General features: G+C 38.9%; 1 non-coding gene across 1 annotated transcript; it reads right to left on the bottom strand.

Moving 5' to 3' along the window:
* Positions 1-11,370: 11,370 nt before the first annotated feature.
* On the bottom strand, positions 11,371-11,478 carry LOC112781734 (small nucleolar RNA R71). Its single transcript, XR_003192493.1, has one exon. It is a non-coding gene; the product is annotated as a small nucleolar RNA R71 (small nucleolar RNA).
* Between the last annotated feature and the right edge of the window lie 8,840 nt (positions 11,479-20,318).

Raw genomic sequence — 20,318 nt, 5'->3', positions numbered from 1 at the left:
TTTACCTTCGACTTATAACTGGTACCAGATGATAAGAAATTATAACGAAGGACAAAGGGATAAGGAAAAAGATGGAGAAAAGACGCAACAGAAAAGACACAGCTCCTATTAGACCTCTAAGAAATATGTTCTTAGTAACCTAGGTCACTGGAAGAGTTTTGCTATTAGACCTCTAAAAAACTTGTTCTTAGAAACCTAGGTCACCGGAAGGATTTTCCTACTAGATCTTCAAAGAACCTGTCCTTAACAACCTAGATCAGAGGGATGAAAAGTGAAAGAGACTAACACATATAATCACCGTAATTTTGGATCCTTCAAACTTCTTCATGTAATAAGCGCAGCAAATCACTCACCTCATTTAATCACATTAAAAAAACGTGCATAAAGCACTAAAAAAATTTTATTCATCAAAAGTTGTGTAAATTGTCTCACCAAAGGTGTTTAAATAGGCTCCTAACAAACTAACTAAAAGATAAGATAAGATAACTTAATTTAAATCTCCTAAAGATAAGATAAGAAATTTAAATCAGATTTGATCTTATTGCATTAGATCAGATTTGATTTAAATTTTAAAATTCTACTGATAACTAATTGAAATCAAATTTAATCTTATTATATTCGATCAGATTTGATTTAAATTTAAAATCCCTAAAAATACTACTAAGCAAATCAGAAGTAAGTCAAATCTTTCAACAAACTCTAACAGAGAAATAAATTAAAATAAATGTCTAAAAAGTTCAAAAATTAATAATAAATTATGTCTCTCATTAAATTTGAAAAGCATTATTGGGCTTCTTGTTGTCCTGCCTTAACCCAATGGGCCTTATGAGTTGTCGCTATTTTAGCACCACTGTTTTTGAGACAGACTCTTGGTCTTCTTGATGTCCAAGACCGGCATTGTACAATTCTTCTAGTATTCAAATTTTTTAACATGACGAGATTACGGTTCTTCTCCTTAGCTCTAAGATGACAAAAATGCCTTCCTGACAACGTATTAAACTGCCTTATTAAGCATTTATTAATTTTTTAAAAAATAAAAAAAGTTTTGATTGGTTTTGGCTAAATTTTTTTGTTGCCAGACATTTTTATTTGGTAACAGAAAATTTTTAAATTCCAGATAGCAAGTTATTTAGCACTTGCATAGGGTAGAATTTGTAGAACAATGAAAGTTGTAACACCCTAATTACCCCAAACCTTACCTCTAGCCGTAAAGCAAAGGTTAATTAAAGGTTACGATAATTCTAAGGCTTATACATATTTATATAGAAGAAAATAATGTATTCTAGAAGCCCGATGAAGGATTAAACTCAAAAATAGAATTTCAAAAGCGTGAAACATTCACACGAAGCTAACGCTCTCATGACACAAGGTATAGATGCAAGAGAATAGAACATATAGAGATATGAGAGTATAATAATCATAGGGAACTAGCTGCAGCTTACGGAGTTTAAGCCGACTAGTTATGAATAAAAAAAAATACAGAGTTTTTGAAATTAAAACGCTTATACAACTTATCTCTCAAGTAAGCCTCTAAGGCCATAAAGTCTAAAACAAAAAGGGTGAGAGAAAGTACTACAACAAAATAATACAAAATTAAACCAGGAAGAAACTATACTCCGCTCTGCCACCATGTCCGCAATTTCACCGAGGTGAATTACGACCTGCATCTGAAAAACAACAACAAAGTACGGAATGAGAACCGGAGGTTCTCAGTATGGTAACAGTGCCCAATAATGTAAGATATAAGGTTCCGGGACGCCGAAGGCAATCCTAGAACTTCACATCGATACAGAATATTCAAGCTTAAAATAAAATAAATAACTTAAACGGTAAATAATAAACAGGGTGTTCTAAACTTAAAGGATTTCTAACTAGTACTAATCACACCGCTGTATCCCACAGCCTTCGCCAACCTAACTTCCGTACAATTCCCATCGCCACCGCCTACCTATCCTTCTCAGCACCAGACAATCAAAGATAATGTAAGCAAGTAAAACACATATAGTATTCATATATAACAAGTAATTCAAGAAGCAAGTAGGCATATTATACAATTAGGCAAACTCAAGTAATCAAAGCAAACAACACACATAAGATATGCATATGATGAATGCCTATCCTATCGGCTCGTGATATCACTTGTCGGTCCACAAATGCCAACCCGACACATTCTTTCGGATGTAGTCTTTTCTGCCACGCACACAGATATAGTGTCGAGCACACTCTATTGACCCACGGATATAGTGCCGGGCACACTCTATTCATCCACAGATATAGTGTCGGACACACTCGCATGCTTAACCCAAGGATATAGTGCCTAGCACACTCTTGCGGCAGAGAAGGAAAACGACAACAACATCTCTTTCATTATAAATCATTCCAAGGATATAGTGCGTGGCACACTCTCAATATTCATCAAGATCATCATTCCTCTTTGAGTTACCACCACACTTAACCCAAGGATATAGTGCATGGCACACTCTCAACATGCAACAAGATCATCATTCCTCAAACCATCACCAGTCATCACCATTTGTCATCTCAAATCACTTTCAATTATCAATTCTGAACATTCCAAGGATATAGTGCCTGGCACACTTTCAACAACAAATAGTCATGCAGCAGAGAAATCTGCTATGCCAGAGATATAGGCTCCGCACACTTTCATATAATCCATTAATTTCTTCATTATTCCTTTCCAAGTTCTCAACTCATCACAACCATCATCAATTCATAATTTTCCATTCCGAACTCATCGGTTCTTCAGTTTCTCAATTCGTTGTCAGAAATCACCAAGTTCACTACTCTTCCTTCTCTCTCAACCAAACTCATCCTCAGTACACCAGAAACCTAAACCTCCATTCTTTAACTTTTCAAAGTAATACCCAAATTAAATCTACTAAAACTTTTCCCATGTTTTGATACCCGAAAAATAAGCCAAAGAGTCTTAATTAGGTGTCACAGAAGTTTACAAGCTTGTTAGGAAGGTGAAACAGTTAAAAATAGGATTTTAGTTGAAAATAGCGCATGTGCGTACGCACAAGGGTGTGCGTGTGCACGCCCAGGAGGATTTTCAAAATGTGTGTGTACGCATAGAGGTGTGCGTACGCACAGGTAGTAAAATTTCAACTCTGTTCATCCGCACAAGGTGTGTGAACGCTCTCAACAGAGTGCACCTTCCAACGTGTGTGTGCGCACAGTTTGGAAAACATCGTTGGTTGTGTGTGCGCACAGGTCATGCTAATGCTCTCAACAGCAAGCCTTCCCCTGTGTGTGTGTACGCACAAGGCTGTGCATGCGCACAGGTTCAAAAACTCACAAGGGTGTGCGTGTGATAAATCATTATTTTATGGTCTATATTGTGTTTAATTGTGTAGTTTTATCAAATCTTTACCCATTTATTCATATGATTAGCATGTATTTACAATTCCTTCCCAAAATTACTCCATGGTTGAAAACTTGCTTCCTAGAGACTTTTAATTATGTATTTTAATTCTCCTTTATTCCATTCGATGCCGTGATCCGTGTGTTAAGTATTTCAGGCTTTATAGGGCATGAATGACTTGGAGATTGGAAAGGAGGCTTGCAAAAATAGAAGGAACAAAAGAAGTTAAGGAGATGACCAGCGAGAAGCGACACGGACGCATGGCTCACGCGACCGCACAAAACAGAGGAAATTGCAGTGACGCGCTCGCGTGCCTGATGCGAACGCATGGATTGGAAACTGCACAAGTGATGCGAATGTGTGGATGACATGCACGCGTGGCAAGGCAAAACGCTGGATGACGCGAACGCATGGATGACGCGATCGCGTGACGTGCGCGATCTGCAGAATTTGCAGAATTTGCTGGGAGCGATTTTGGGCCCTATTTTGACCCAATTTTCGGCCCAAAAAAGCAGATTAGAGCCAGGGAACATGCAAAGACCAGGGGACGACATACATTCCGCATAATTCTAGTTTTAGATCTGATTTTACTCCTCCTCTAGGTTTTTCTCTCTACACATTCATAGTTCTTAGGATTTTGATTTTTATTGCTTTTTGGATTGGGATATTGAGAAAAGTTATTACCTCCGCCAGGACTTCATCATTCTAGTTTGTTTCCTTACTTGTCACTTACTCTTTCATATCCTTAATTTATTCAGAGTTACTATTGGATTATTTTTAGAATTTATTAATACAAGAACTATTTTTATTTTTAATTGATCCTTTTGATTATCATTTATCATGTCTTCCTTTATTTTCCTTTCTTATTTTGTGAAGTTTACAATCATAATGAGTGAGTAGTTCCATAACTTGATTGGGAGTTGGTTGAAAGGAGAACCTTAAGTTGGAATGCTCAAGAGTAAAATTATAATTGGGTTTATCGTTGGGTCGCCCTCTAGTCACTGACACTAGTCCTTCCCAAGGGAGAGGATTAGAACTTGTGAATAGAAACTGACTTCCAACTTGCTTGACTTTCCTTTATCTGGTAAAGGATAACTGAGCAGAATAACCTTCAATTATCAATTGATCTTGGGAAAACTCCAACAAGGATAGGATTTCCGACTAATCTACTCCCGATCAAGGTTTTTATTTAAATTACATAAATTCTCTGATTTAATTTCCTGTCTATCAAACTCAAACCCTTTTGGAAAACATCTGATTAGTAAAGTAGCACATCTTTCTGCAACTCGTTGGGAGACGACCTGGGATTCATACTCCCAGTATTTTAATTCTAGTTTTGTGACAACCCTTCTAAATTGATAAGCGGAATTTTGTTAGTTAAGAACTGTACTCGCAACGTATCTCTTATAATAATTTCTTAATCCGCCAATTTCCGCCACGTCAATTTTTGGCGCTGTTGCCGGGGAGTTGCAATAGAGTACTAAGTTATTGATTGGAATTTATTTATTTGCATTTTATTTTATTTTGCTACTATGAGCTACATGTTTCTTTCATTAAATGACGCGTTCACTTTCTGATCCATGCTTGCCAGTATTTGATCCTGAGATTGAAAGAACTATTTCACGTATATGGCAAGCTCGGTGTCGGTTAGTCCTTCCCGAGGGCGAATCTGAAACGTCACGTAAGGAAGAAACAAGCTCCCTTTCTACTTATTCGGTTGATTTACGTGCAGGTGACATGGCAGCACCTAGGATAGTTACTATCCAGGAGGCTGGAGCCCCTGATTTTACAATGCAACTGTTTCAAGCGCATCACCCAGCGGTGGCTACAGATTTTGAAATAAAGATCGCACTACTCAACTTGATGCCTAAGTTTCATGGCTTACCTGCTCAGGAGCCTATCAAGCACCTTAGGGATTTCCAAGCAGCCTGTTCTACTATGAGGCGTGATGGTGCAGATGAAACTTCTATTTTGTTAAGAGCCTTCCCATTCTTTCTTGAGGGAAAGACGAGAGAGTGGTACTACACTCAACCCGCAGCAACTGTTTCTGTCTGGGATACACTCAAAAGAGAATTCTTGGAAAAATTCTTTCCAGCTGAAGTTACTGATAAACTGAGGAAAGACATTTCCATGATTGTTCAGGACGAATCCGAGACTCTCTACGAATACTGGGAGTGCTTCGACAATCTTCTAGAAGCATGTCCCCATCATATGATTGACAAGATAGTGTTGCTCGGCTACGTCACACAGGGCATGAGGCCTCAAGATAAGACCACATTGGAAAGTGCTAGTAATGGGTCTATGAAAAAGTACAAGACCACTGATGAGGCATGACAATTGATCAACGACTTAGCTGAATCTACTCGGAATCACAGGCAGAAACAAAGCCGGTCAAAAGCTGTTGCAGAGGTATCCTCTAGCAGAGAGACTACTGCTCTAACTCAGAGTATATGTGAAATGACCAACTTACTGAAGCAGCTGCAGTTGAGTTAACAACAAGCGCAGCAGAGCCAACAGTTAGTCCCACAGAGAGTGTGCGGGATCTGTGCTGATTATAGCCATTATACTGATGAATGTCCGCAGCTCCAGCAGGAAGACAACACTGTGGCAGCCACTCATAACTTCTATGACCGCCCCAACCAAGGATACAATCAAGGTGGCAGCTACAACCATGGATGGCAGGACAATTCCAAGCAACGTTGGAGAGATAATTCTAACCAAAGTTGGAGGGACAACAATAACAGAGGAGGCAAAGACAATCAAGGAAATCAGAGGTGGAATAATAACAACAACAGGCAGCAGAACCAGAACCAGCCTTACAGAGCACCTCACCTGAGGCAATCCCAAGGAGCACAGCACAACCAACAACAAGTTCTACAGATCACTCAATCTAATTCCTCTCCGAGTGATGAGGCATTTCAATCCATTGCGCAAGGACAAAGGAACATGGAAAGTTCACTTAACGGTCCAACATCCGCTATACAAGCTCTCATCTCTCAGCTGGGATCATCCAATACTTCAAACACTCAACATGCAAGCTCCAGTGGAATTTCTTCTCAACCCTTACCCAATCCAAAGGGTGGCATCAATGCCATCACCCTAAGGTTCGGAACCACACTGCAAGAGAGGAATCAGGAGGAGCCAATCCCATCAGAGCACACCTCAGCTGAAGAGGTGGTGGAAGTAGAGGATGCTGAAGAGGAAGAGGACATACAAGACATGGTTGAAGAAGAAGAAGCTCAACCACAGAAGGAAGCACCAAAGGATGCGGACGCTGTAGAAAACGTCCTTCCTATTCCATTTCCACAAATTGCAAGGCAGCCCAGGAAGCAGATGGAACTTGATCCCAAAATGGTAGAAATATTCAAAAAGATTGAGGTAACTGTTCCCCTTTTTGATGTTATTTAGCAGGTACCTAAATATGCAAAGTTTCTAAAAGATTTATGTATACATAAAGATAAAATTAATGAATTAGAAACTATTCCTTTAGGTAGTTCTATATCTGCTTTAATGGGAGGTATACCTGAAAAGTGTAGTGATCTAGGTCCATGCATGGTTAATTGTACTATTGGTGGTGTGATATTTTCTGACTGCATGTGTGATTTAGGAGCATGTGTTAGTATAATGCCTTTGTCTATATATGATACTTTGAGGTTCCCTCCCTTAAAAAGATCGGCAGCTCATTTTGTGTTAGCAGATAAAAGCATTATTACAGTGGTTGGAATTGCTGAAGATGTATTAGTGAGCATTAAGGGGCTCACATTTTCCATTGACTTCTATATCCTGGAAATGCCCCCTAATGACTCAGGAAGGCCATCATCAATCCTGCTTGGAAGACCATTCCTGAAGACTTCAAAGTTCAAGCTGGACGCATTTTCCAGAACTTATTCTTTTGAAATAGATGGCAGAATAGTAAAATTCAGTTTAAATGGAGCTATGGAGCACCCTCCGGATGATCATTCTATCTCCCAGTGTAACATCATAGATGAAACCGTGGCTGAAGTTCACCAGGAGGAATTAGAAGAGAAGTACACAGGACAAGGTTCAAGAGTGGGGACATTCTCGGAGGACAATGAGAGCACTTCACCATTATCACCAGCTCCGGATGATCCAGAGCCTGGCCATGAGCAGAAATTAGAATTAAAGCCCCTCCCTCCACACCTCAAGTATGCTTACCTTGAGGACAAGTGATGAGCGGATAATTTATACACTTTTGGCATTATTTTTAGTATATTTTTAGTATATTTTAGTTAGTTTTTATTATGTTTTTATTAGTTTTTAAATAAAAATCACTCTTCTGGATTTTACTACAAGTTTGTGTGTTTTTCTATGATTTCAGGTATTTTCTGGCTGAAATTGAGGGACCTGAGCAAAAATCTGATTCAGAGGCTGAAAAAGGACTGCAGATGCTGTTGGATTCTGACCTCCCTCCACTCAAACTGGATTTTCTGGAGCTACAAAAACCCAATTGGCGCGGTCTCAATTGCGTTGGAAAGTAGACATCCTGGGATTTTCAGCAATATATAATAGTTCATACTTTGCCCAAGATTTGATGGCCCAAATAGGCGTTCCAAGTCAGCTCAAGAATTCTGGCGTTTAACTCCAAAACTGGCACAAAAGCTGGAGTTAAACGCCCAAACTGACACAAAAGCTGGCGTTTAACTCCAAGAAAAATCTCTACACATGGAACCTTCAATGCTCAGACCAAGCACACACCAAGTGGGCCCGGAAGAAGATTTATGCATTAATTACTCATTTCTGTAACCCTAGGCTACTAGTTCTCTATAAATAGGACCTTTTGATATTGTATTTTCATCTTTGGACACATCTTTGGACGTTTAGTCCCTAGACCTTGGAGGCTGGCCATTCGGCCATGCTTACACCATTATCACTTTTGTATTTTCAACGGTGGAGTTTCTACACACCATAGATTAAGGTGTGGAGCTCTGCTGTCCTTCATGAATTAATACAAAGTACTATTGTTTTTCTATTCAACTCAAGTCTATTTCTTCTCCAAGATATTCATTCGCACCCAAGAACATGATGAATGTGATGATTATGTGACACTCATCACCATTCTCACCTATGAACGCGTGACTGACAACCACTTCCGTTCTACATGCAAACAAGCTTGAATGTGTATCTCTTGGGTTTCTAATCTAAGATTAGAACCTTCGTGGTATAGGCTAGAATTATTGGTGGCCATTCCTGAGATCCGGAACGTCTAAACCTTATTTGTGGTATTCTGAGTAGGATATGGGAAGGGATGGCTGTGACGAGCTTCAAACTCGCGATTGTAGGGCGTGTGACAGACGCAAAAGGATCAATAGATCATATTCCAACATGATCGAGAACCGACAGATGATTAGCCGTGCAGTGACAGCGTGCGTAGAACATTTTCACTGAGAGGACGGGAAGTAGCCATTGACAACGGTGATTCCCAACATAAAGCTTGCCATGGAAAGGAGTATGAATGATTGGAAGAAGGCAATAGGAAAGCAGAGCTTAAGGAGGAAAAAAGCATCTTCATACGCTTATCTGAAATTCCAACCAAAGAATTACATAAGTATCTCTATCCTTATTTGATGTTTTATTTATCTTTTAATTATCAATTCTCCATCACCATCTGAATTAGCCTGACTGAGATTTACAAGGTGACCATAGCTTGCTTCAAGCCGACAGTTTCCGTGGGATCGACCCTTACTCGCGTAAGGTTTATTACTTGGACGACCCAGTGGACTTGCTGGTTAGTTGTGCGGAATTGTGACGAAGTGTGATTCACATTTAAGAGCTCTAAGTCCTTTGGCGTCATTGTTGATGATCACAATTTCGTGCACCAAGTTTTTGGTGCCGTTGCTGGGGATCGTTCGAGTTTGGACAACTGACGGTTCATCTTGTTGCTTAGATTAGGTACTTTTCTTTTTATTTTTCATAATTTTTAAGAATGAATTCTAGAGTTTCAAGGTGATGTTCTTATCATCACAAAAGCTGATTGATTCTTATCAATTTAGCTGCTGAATGTAATGTCCTGCTGAAGCTTGGCCAACCATGTCTAATCTTTCTAGACTAAAGCTTTAGACTAACATTGCATGATTCCTGGAATTCTTATTAAAAGTTTTGAATCCCTTTATTTTCTTTTCCATATAAGTTTAAAAAATAAAAAAAAATTTATAAAATCATAAAAATAAAAAATATTTTATGTTTCTTGTTTGAGTCTAGTGTCAATTTTTAAGTTTGGTGTCAATTGCATGCCTCTAATTTTCGAAAAATATGCAATATGTTCTTCATTAATCTTCAAGTTGTTCTTGATGATTTCATTGCTCTGATCTTTAAATTCCCTTGTTTTGTGTGTTTAGTTGTTTCTCATATGCATTCTCAATTTGTTAGTGTCTCTTATATGAAAATTTTTAAGTTTGGTGTCCTGCATGCATTGTTTGTTTGATTTGAGTTTCCTAAGATTAGTTGTATTTTGATTGTTTCTCATCATTGAAAAATTCAAAAAAATTTTCAAAACTATGTCTTTTCAAGTCAATAATACAAAGAATTGAAGATTCAGAACATTAAGTAGAAGAATCAAACAGAAAAAGCTGGTCGTTCAAAACACCCAGTGAAGAAGGAAAACTGGCGTTTAAACGCCAGCCAGGGCACCTGGCTGGGCGTTTAACGCCCAAAAAGGTAGGATTTTGGGCCTTAAATGCCAGAATGGATACCATTCTGGGTGTTTAACGCCAAGATGACACTAGATGGAAGAATTTTTTTAATTCAAAATTTTTTCCAAATTTTCGTAATTTTTCAAAATCAAATCTTTTTCAAATCATATCTTTTCAATCATATCTTTTCAAAATCAATTTCTTTTCAATTTTTTTATTTATTACTATTTTCGAAAATTCTTGCTACAATTAGTGATTTAATTCAAAATTTTCAAGTTGTTACTTGCCTATTAAGAAAGGATCAAATTTTAAATTCTAGAATCATATCTTCTAATTTCTTGTTAGTCAAGTAATCAACTTTAATTTTAAAACTTTCTCTTTTTAATTTGATTTTCAATCATATCTTCTCAATCATATCTTTTCAATCACATCTTTTTCAAAATTAATTTTCAATCATATCTTTTTAATTTCTAATTTCAAAATCTTTTTCAAAAATCACTTAATTTCTTTCCCAATCTTAATTTTCGAAAATCTCAATCAAATTTTCAAATTTCTTTTTATTATTTCAAAATCTTTTTAATTTATTTTCAAAAATTCTTTCCCTCTTCTCACATCCTTCTATTTAAGGGACTAACACTCCTCCTCAAGGTGCAATTCGAACTCTATCCTTCTTTATATGTTCGAATTCCCTTCTATCTACCTCCTCCTTCTATTCTTCTTTTCCTCTGACACCTCAAGAAATCTTTATACTGTGACATAGAGGATTTCCTACTTTCTTGTTCTCTTCTCTTTCATATGAGCAGGAACAAAGATAAAGGCATACTTGTTCAAGCTGATCCTGAATCTGAAAGGACCTTGAAGAGAAAGCTAAGAGAAGCCAAAGCACAATTCTCTCTGGAGGGCCTAATAGAGCTTTTCAAAGAAGAAGAAACCATGGCAGCCGAAAACAACAATGCCAACACTGCAAGGAAGGTGCTTGGTGACTTTACTACACCTACTCCCGACTTCTATGGGAGAAGCATCTCAATCCCTGCCATTGGAGCAAACAACTTTGAGCTTAAGCCTCAATTAGTTTCTCTAATGCAACAGAATTGCAAGTTTCACGGACTTCTATTAGAAGATCCTCATCAGTTCTTAGCCGAATTCTTGCAAATCTGTGACACTATCAAGACCAATGGGGTTGACCCTGAAGTCTACAGACTCATGCTTTTTCCTTTTGCTGTAAGAGACAGAGCTAGAACATGGTTGGATTCACAACCTAAAGAAAGCCTGAACTCTTGGAAAAAGCTAGTCAATGCCTTCTTGGCAAAGTTCTGTCCACCTCAAAAATTGAGCAAGCTTAGAGTGGAAGTCCAAACCTTCAGATAGAAGGAAGGTGAATCCCTCTATGAAGCTTGGGAAAGATACAAGCAATTGATCAGAAGGTGCCCTTCTGACATGCTTTCAGAATGGAGCATCATAGGTATTTTCTATGATGGTCTGTCTGAACTATCCAAGATGTCATTGGATAGCTCTGCTGGAGGATCTCTTCATCTGAAGAAGACGCCTACAGAAGCTCAGGAACTCATTGAAATGGTTGCAAATAACCAATTCATGTACACTTCTGAAAGAAATCCTGTGAATAATGGGACAACTCAGAAAAAGGGAGTTCTTGAGATTGATACTCTAAATGCCATATTGGCTCAGAATAAAATATTGACCCAACAAGTCAATATGATTTCTTAGAGTCTGTCTGGAATGCAAGCAGCAACAGGCAGTACTAAGGAAGTTTCCTCTGAAGAAGAAGCTTATGATCCTGAGAACCCAGCAATGGAAGAGGTGAATTACATGGGAGAACCCTATGGAAACACCTATAATCCTTCATGGAGAAATTATCCAAATCTCTCATGGAAGGATCAACAGAGACCTCAACAAGGTTTCAACAACAATAATGGTGGAAGAAATAGGTTTAGCAATAGCAAGCCTTTTTCATCATCTTCTCAACACCAGACAGAGTATTCTAAGCAGAGCCACTCTGACTTAGCAGCCATTGTCTCTGATCTAATCAAAACCACTCAAAGTTTCATGACTAAAACAAGGTCCTCCATTAGAAATTTGGAGGCACAAGTGGGTCAGCTGAGTAAGAAAATTACTAAACTCCCTCCTAGTACTCTCCCAAGCAATACAGAAGAGAATCCAAATAGAGAATGCAAGGCCATAAACACGTCTCACATGGCCGAACCTGGAGAGGAGGAAGAGGCAGTGATCTCCACTGAGGAAGACCTCAATGGATGTCCACTAACCTCCATGGAGTTCCCTAATGAGGAACCATGAGAATCTGAGGCTTAGACTGAGACCATAGAGATTTCATTAAATTTACTTTTACCATTCATGAGCTCTGATGAGTATTCTTCCTCTGAAGAGGATGAAGATATTACTGAAGAGTAAGTTGCTAAGTACCTTGGAGCAATCATGAAGCTAAATGCTAGGTTGTTTGGTAATGAGACTTGGGAGGATGAACCTCCGTTGCTCATCAAAGAACTGGATGACTTGACTAGGCAGAGATTACCTCTGAAGAGATAAGACCCTGGAAAGTTCTCAATACCTTGTACCATAGGCACCATGACCTTTGAGAAGGCTCTGTGTGACCTGGGATCAAGTATAAACCTTATACCTCTCTCTGTAATGGAGAAGCTAGGGATCATTGAGGTACAAGCTGCAAGAATCTCACTGGAGATGGCAGACAATTCAAAGAAACAGGCTTATGGACTTGTAGAGGATGTCTTGGTAATGGTTGAAGACCATTACATCCCTACTGATTTCATAATCTTAGAGACTGGGAAGTGTATGGATGAATCCATCATCCTTGGCAGACCCTTCCTCGCCACAGCAAAAGCTGTGATTGATGTTGACAGAGGAGAATTGATCATTCAAGTGAATGAAGACTCCCTTGTGTTTAAAGCTCAAGGATATCCCTCTGTAACCATGGAGAGAAAGCATGAAGAGCTTCTCTCAATACAGAGTCAAACAGAGCCCCCATAGTCAAACTATAAGTTTGGTGTTGGGAGGCCACAACCAAACTTTAAGTTTGGTGTTGAACCCCCACATTCAAACTCTAAGTTTGGTGTTGGGAGGTTCCAACATTGCTCTGAACATCTGTGAGGCTCCATGAGAGCCCACTGTCAAGCTATTGACATTAAAAAAGCGTTTGTTGGGAGGCAACCCAATCTTTAATTATCTATGTTAAATTTCTATTTTCTTTTGTTATTTTATGTTTTCTATAGGTTGATGATCATGTGAAGTCACAAAAATAATTGAAAAAGCAAAAACAAAAGAAAAATAGAACACCCTGGAGGAGAAACTTACTAGCGTTTAAACACCAATAAGGGTAACAGAATGGGCGTTAAACGCCAGTCTGGCACCATTCTGGGCGTTTAACGCCAGGAATGGGCAAGAAGCTGGCGTTTAAAGCCAGGAATGGGCAAGAAGCTGGCGTTAAATGCCAGAAATGGACAGCAGGCTGGCGTTTAATGCTAGGATTGGCAGCAAGGGGCATTTTGCACGCCACATGGTGCAGGGATGAGAAGGAGATGCACACCCATACACTAGAAGGGTCAACTTTGATCAAAGGGTGGACCAAGTCCTCATGGACATATGTGAAGAGGGCACTCAATGGAAGAGAGATTCAAGAGGGAAGCCTGTTCAACTAAGAAGGCATGACCTCAAGCCCGTGGCTAGGGGATGGTTGGAGTTCATCCAACGCTCAATCATTCCTACTAGCAACCGGTCTGAAGTTACTATAGACCGGGCTATCATGATTCATAGCATCATGATTAGAGAGGAAGTAGAAGTTCATGAGGTTATATCCCAAGAACTCTACAAGGTGGCGGACAAGTCCTCTACTGTGGCAAGGTTAGCCTTCCCTCACCTCATTTGTCACCTCTGCAATTCAGCTGGAATTGACATAGAGGAAGACATCCTCATTGATGAGGACAAGCCCATCACTAAGAAAAGGATGGAGCAAGTGAGAGAACCTTACCAAGAGCATGGGGAAACTCCTCATTATGAAATCCCTGAGATGCCTCAAGGGATGCATTTTCCTCCACAAAACTATTGGGAGCAAATCAACACCTCCCTAGGAGAATTAAGTTCCAACATGGGACAACTAAGGGTGGAGCACCAAGAGCATTCCATCCTCCTCCATGAAATTAGAGAAGACCAAAGAACCATGAGAAAGGAACAACAAAGGCAAGGAAGAGACATTGAGGAGCTCAAGCACTCCATAAGATCTTCAAGAGGAAGAACAAGCCGCCATCACTAAGGTGGACCCGTTCTTTAATTTCCTTGTTCTTTATTTTCTGTTTTTCGAAAATTGTGCTTTATGTTTATTTATGTTTGTGACTTTATTACATAATGATTAGTGTCTTAGTGTCTATGCCTTAAAGCTATGAAAATGAATCCATCACCTTTCTTAAATGAAAAATGTTTTTAATTGAAAAAGAAAAAGAAGTGCATGAATTTCAAATTTTAAAATAGTTTAATTATTTTGATGTGGTGACAATACTATTGTTTTTCTGAATGAATGCTTGAACAGTGCATATTTTTGAATTTGTTGTTTAAAGAATGTTAAAATTGTTGGCTCTTGAAAGAATGATGGGAAAAGGAGAAATGTTATCTGATGATCTGAAAAATCATAAAGTTGATTCTTGAAGCAAGAAAAAACAGTGAAAAGCTTGCAGAAAAAAAAAAGAGAGAAAAGAAAAAGAAAGAAAAAGAAAAGCAAGAAGAAAAAGCCAATACTCCTTTAAACCAAAAGGCAAGGGTGATAAAAAGGATCCAAGGCTTTGAGCATCAATGGATAGAAGGGCCCACAGGAATAAAATCCTGGCCTAAGCGGCTAAACCAAGCTGTCCCTAACCATGTGCTTGTGGCGTGAAGGTGTCAAGTGAAAACTTGAGACTGAGCGGTTAAAGTCGTGGTCCAAAATCAAAAAGAGTGTGCTTAAGAGCTCTGGGCACCTCTAATTTGGGACTCTAGCAAAGCTGAGTCACAATCTGAAAAGGTTCACCCAGTTATGTGTCTGTGGCATTTATGTATCCGGTGGTAATACTGGAAAACAAAATGCTTAGGGTCACGGCCAAGACTCAAAAAGTAGCTGTGTTCAAGAATCAACATACTTAACTAGGAAAATCAATAACACTATTTGGATTCTGAGTTCCTATAGAAGCCAATCATTCTGAACTTCAAAGGATAAAGTGAGATGCCAAAACTGTTCAGAAGCAAAAAGCTAAAACCCCCGCTCATCTAATTAATACTGATCTTCATAGATATTTTTGGAATTCATTGTACATTCTATTATTTTTATCCTATATGATATTCAGTTGCTTGGGGACAAGCAACAATTTAAGTTTGGTGTTGTGATGAGCGGATAATTTATACGCTTTTTGGCATTGTTTTTGGTATATTTTTAGTATATTTTAGTTAGTTTTTATTATGTTTTTATTAGTTTTTAAATAAAAATCACTCTTCTGGACTTTACTATGAGTTTGTGTGTTTTTCTGTGATTTTAGGTATTTTCTGGCTGAAATTGAGGGACCTGAGCAAAAATCTGATTTAGAGGCTGAAAAAGGACTGCAGATGCTGTTGGATTCTGACCTTCCTGCACTCAAAGTGAATTTTCTGGAGCTACAGATACCCAATTGGCGCGCTCTTAATTGCGTTGGAAAGTAGACATCCTGGGCTTTCCAGCAATATATAATAGTTCATACTATGCCCATGATTTGATGGCCTAAATAGGCGTTCCAATTCAGCTCAAGAATTCTGGCGTTTAACTCCAAAACTGGCACAAAAGCTGGAGTTAAACGCCCAAACTGGCACAAAAGCTGGCGTTTAACTCCAAGAAAAGTCTCTACACATGGAAGCTTCAATGCTCAGCCCAAGCACACACCAAGTGGGCCCGGAAGAAGATTTATGCATTAATTACTCATTTCTGTAACCCTAGGCTACTAGTTCTCTATAAATAGGACCTTTTGATATTGTATTTTCATCTTTGGACACATCTTTGGACGTTTAGTCCCTAGACCTTGGAGGCTGGCCATTCGGCCATGCTTACACCATTATCACTTTTGTATTTTCAACGGTGGAGTTTCTACACACCATAGATTAAGGTGTGGAGCTCTGCTGTCCTTCATGAATTAATACAAAGTACTATTGTTTTTCTATTCAACTCAAGTCTATTTCTTCTCCAAGATATTCATTTGCACCCAAGAACATGATGATTATGAGGATTATGTGACACTCATCACCATTCTCACCTATGAACGCGTGACTGACAACCACTTCCGTTCTACATGCAAACAAGCTTGAATGTGTATCTCTTGGGTTTCTAATCTAAGATTAGAACCTTCGTGGTATAGGCTAGAATTATTGGTGGCCATTCCTGAGATCCAGAACGTCTAAACCTTGTCTGTGGTATTCTGAGTAGGATCTGGGAAGGGATGGCTGTGACGAGCTTCAAACTCGTGATTGTTGGGCGTGTGACAGACGCAAAAGGATCAATGGATCCTATTCCAACATGATCGAGAACCGACAGATGATTAGCCGTGCGGTGACAGCGTGCGTAGAACATTTTCACTGAGAGGACGGGAAGTAGCCATTGACAACGGTGATGCCTAACATAAAGCTTGCCATGGAAAGGAGTATGAATGATTGGAAGAAGGCAATAGGAAAGCAGAGGTTCAGGAGGAACAAAGCATCTTCATACGCTTATCTGAAATTCCAACCAAATAATTACATAAGTATCTCTATCCTTATTTTATCTTTTATTTATCTTTTAATTATAATTCTCCATCACCATCTGAATTAGCCTGACTGAGATTTACAAGGTGATCATAGCTTGCTTCAAGCCGACAGTCTCCGTGGGATCGACCCTTACTCGCGTAAGGTTTATTACTTGGACGACCCAGTGCACTTGCTGGTTAGTTGTGTGGAATTGTGACAAAGTGTGATTCACGTTTAAGAGCTCCAAGTCCTTTGGCGCCATTGTTGATGATCACAATTTCGTGCACCATCAAGCAGAAGTTTCCAGTTATCGTTGCAAAGGAACTCACTTCTCAAAAAGAAGAACAGCTACTCAGTGCGATGAGAAAACACAAAAAAGCAATTGGATGGAGCCTGGCGGATATAGTAGGCATCAACCCTCAAGTTTGTGAGCACAGAATATTCCTAGAAGACGGAGAAAAGCCTGTCCGTCAACCTCAAAGAAGATTGAATCCCACCATCTTAGAAGTTGTCAAGAAAGAAGTGACCAGGCTACTTGAAGCAGATATCATTTACCCCATCTCAGATAGCGAATGGGTCAGTCCAGTACAAGTGGTGCCTAAGAAGTCTGGAATCACAACAGTAAGAAATGAGCATGGAGAGCTTCTGACAACTAAAGTGCAGAATTTATGGAGAGTTTGCATTGACTATAGACGTCTCAACCAAGCCACTCGCAAGGATCATTACCCCTTGCCATTCATTGATCAGATGCTTGATTGCCTGTCAGGATGGCCACCAAGAAAGGCAAAGAGAAAGCTACTCCCAAATCAACAGCAAGAAGAGGAACAAAAAGAGCATTAGTGGCAGAGCCATCTTCAACTGTAGTGAAGACCTCAACAAAAAGAATTAAGAGGATTATAAAGGTTGATGAAAAAGAGAAAACCTTCCCAGCAAAGGACAATGCGCGATTTACCAACCGCTACTGTGAGCAGATGTTCCCCATCCTGGTAGAAAGGAGTTACAACAACGGATACCTTCTTATCCTCCCGACCTGTATTGCTGAATTTGTTGAGCCACAAATTGAACGTAGACAATGGGATTCCTACAGAGACAGCCATGGCAGGTTAATCTTTCCTGTGTAGTTGAGTTCTACTCTAATTTCCACCTGCCAACCCTGCAGTCTGTCTATGTCCGTCAGAAGCAAGTCCCCATTACAGAAGAGGCCATTCAACGAGCTTTAGATCTTCCCCCTATTCTAGAAGGACCAGACGCATTTCAAGAGGCCGCACTCAAGTGCCAGACGTACCAATTTGACTGGGACACTGTTCTCAGAGTTATCGCACTACCTGGCAGCAGATGGATCTACGAATACCATGGTTCCCGACTTAAGGGAATATTGGCTTCTGCACTTACCTTGGAGGCTCGCGTGTGGGCACAGATTATGTCCCATTATATATTTCCGAGCACTCATGAGTCCTCCTTCACTGCAGACATGGCCGTTTTACTATGGTGCATCCTTACAGACCAGCCTCTAAACTTACCAAGATACATCGGGAATGCAATGGGACACGTACAAATTACGGGTAACTTACCTTTTCCTACCTTGGTTTTAGATCTTGTCTTAGCAGTTGGAGTCTCCTACAGAGCTGGGGATACCAAAGCCATGCTTCCACGGGATGATCAATACGTCCCTAACGGGAAATATATAAGACCACCAACAGCCACTACACGCCAGCCTACTGAACCGGCTGAAGACATTCTCCCTTCAACACCACAAGCACCTACAACAAACCAACTGCTCCATCAGATACTTGAGAGGTTGGATCAGCAGGAACGCAAAGCAAAGCTAAGAGAGCGCTGTAACAAGCACCGATTCACATACTTCAAGGAGCTACTTATGGGAAAATACCGAGACCCAGACACCCCGGACTCCACTTCATTTACCAGCACATGGAGCCATGACGGTTCCGACTGTGGAGATACTGCTACCAGCCCACCTTTGTTCCTGAAAGATGGCACCGAGGACGGCGCAAAACCTTAAGTGTGGGGAGGTCGGTCAGTACCTGACTTCCGGAGGTAATTTCTCTTCCTTAACACTAATAAAATAGGATATTTAGTCAGTTTCTCTTTTGTAGAATAGGATAAATTGTATAGTAATAGGTTAGTTGCATGCATGTTCTACTTGATTGAAAAGATAATAAGTTTCTTCTAAGACCCTATTGTTGTTAGAACAAAATTTCACTAATTTTAATCAAAACTTTTATGTTAAATTTGCTTGAAGTTGTATTTGGAACATGGTTTTTGAGCTAAAGAACACACAACTTGTGAGACTTTGAGCCTAAATACATGGTTACATTATTTAACCATAATTATTTTATTCTTGTGTGTTTACTTCTCTATGATTGCAATCTATATTTTGTTTCATCCTATATGTGCAATGTTTAATATATTTACATGCTTGCATATGATTGAGGCCATTATTTGTTTAGCTCACTTTCCAAATGAAGCCTACCCCTTAAGTTACCTTTTTTAGCCACTTTGATCCTTTAAATCCCATTTGTTCTGTATTTTACCACGTCACTAACCTTAAGCGGAAAAACAATTATATATCCCAATTGAATCTTTGGTTAGCTTAAGATAGAATTGTGTGTTAATTAATTATGGAAAGATTGTGGGAACAAAGGATAATAAGGGAATGTGTCATGATAATATAATGGAAATTTGGGTACCTACTCATGTGAAACTATAAAAGAATTAAGAATCCATGTGCATTGGTAAGCTATGTTTACTTTTATATAAAAAAAAATCCAAAAATATTCAATAAATAAATAAGGAGACAACATTACCCCAATGCTAAGTTAAAATTCAAGGATCAATGCATATATGATAAAATTAAAAATAAAAGTTGATACATGAGTATGGAATGTGAAAGGGAAATTTTGGGTAGCTAGGTATGAATTTTAAGTTTTATAGAATATATATGTGTGTGTTAGGTGAAAGCTTGGGTTAATTAAAGATTCAATTTATAAGCTTACTCAGCCATATATGTACCCTTATCCTTACCTTGGCCCCATTACAACCTTGAAAAGACCTCATGATGTTTGCATTGGTACATTAAATGTTGTTGATTGGTTAGGTGAAGAACAAAAAAATTAGAAAGCATGATTAGAGAAGAATAGAGTGATTACCCTATACACTAGAGAGACTAGAGCATACATACATCATCAGTGAGGGTTCAATGCTTAAATTCTATGTTCCCTGCTTTCATGAGCTACCTTCTTGCATTTTTATCTGTTGTTACTATATAAGAATTGAATTAGTGGAATTTGATTTGTGATTGTCTTGAAGAGCTTATTTACTTTTGACCAAGTGGACAAGAATCATATAGTTGCATTCACATATATAGGTTACATTGTATTGCATGAGTTTTACATGTTGCCACTCATTTATTTTATCTCCTTCAACTAAGCATGAGGACATGCTAATGTTTAAGTGTGGGGAGGTTGATAAACCATTATTTTATGGTCTATATTGTGTTTAATTGT

This window comes from Arachis hypogaea, chromosome 19, assembly GCF_003086295.3.
Source record: "Arachis hypogaea cultivar Tifrunner chromosome 19, arahy.Tifrunner.gnm2.J5K5, whole genome shotgun sequence".
In the NCBI taxonomy this organism is placed as follows: Eukaryota; Viridiplantae; Streptophyta; class Magnoliopsida; order Fabales; family Fabaceae; genus Arachis; species Arachis hypogaea.
Note: the sequence above shows the minus strand (reverse complement) of the source record. Positions and strands in the feature narration are given on the sequence as shown.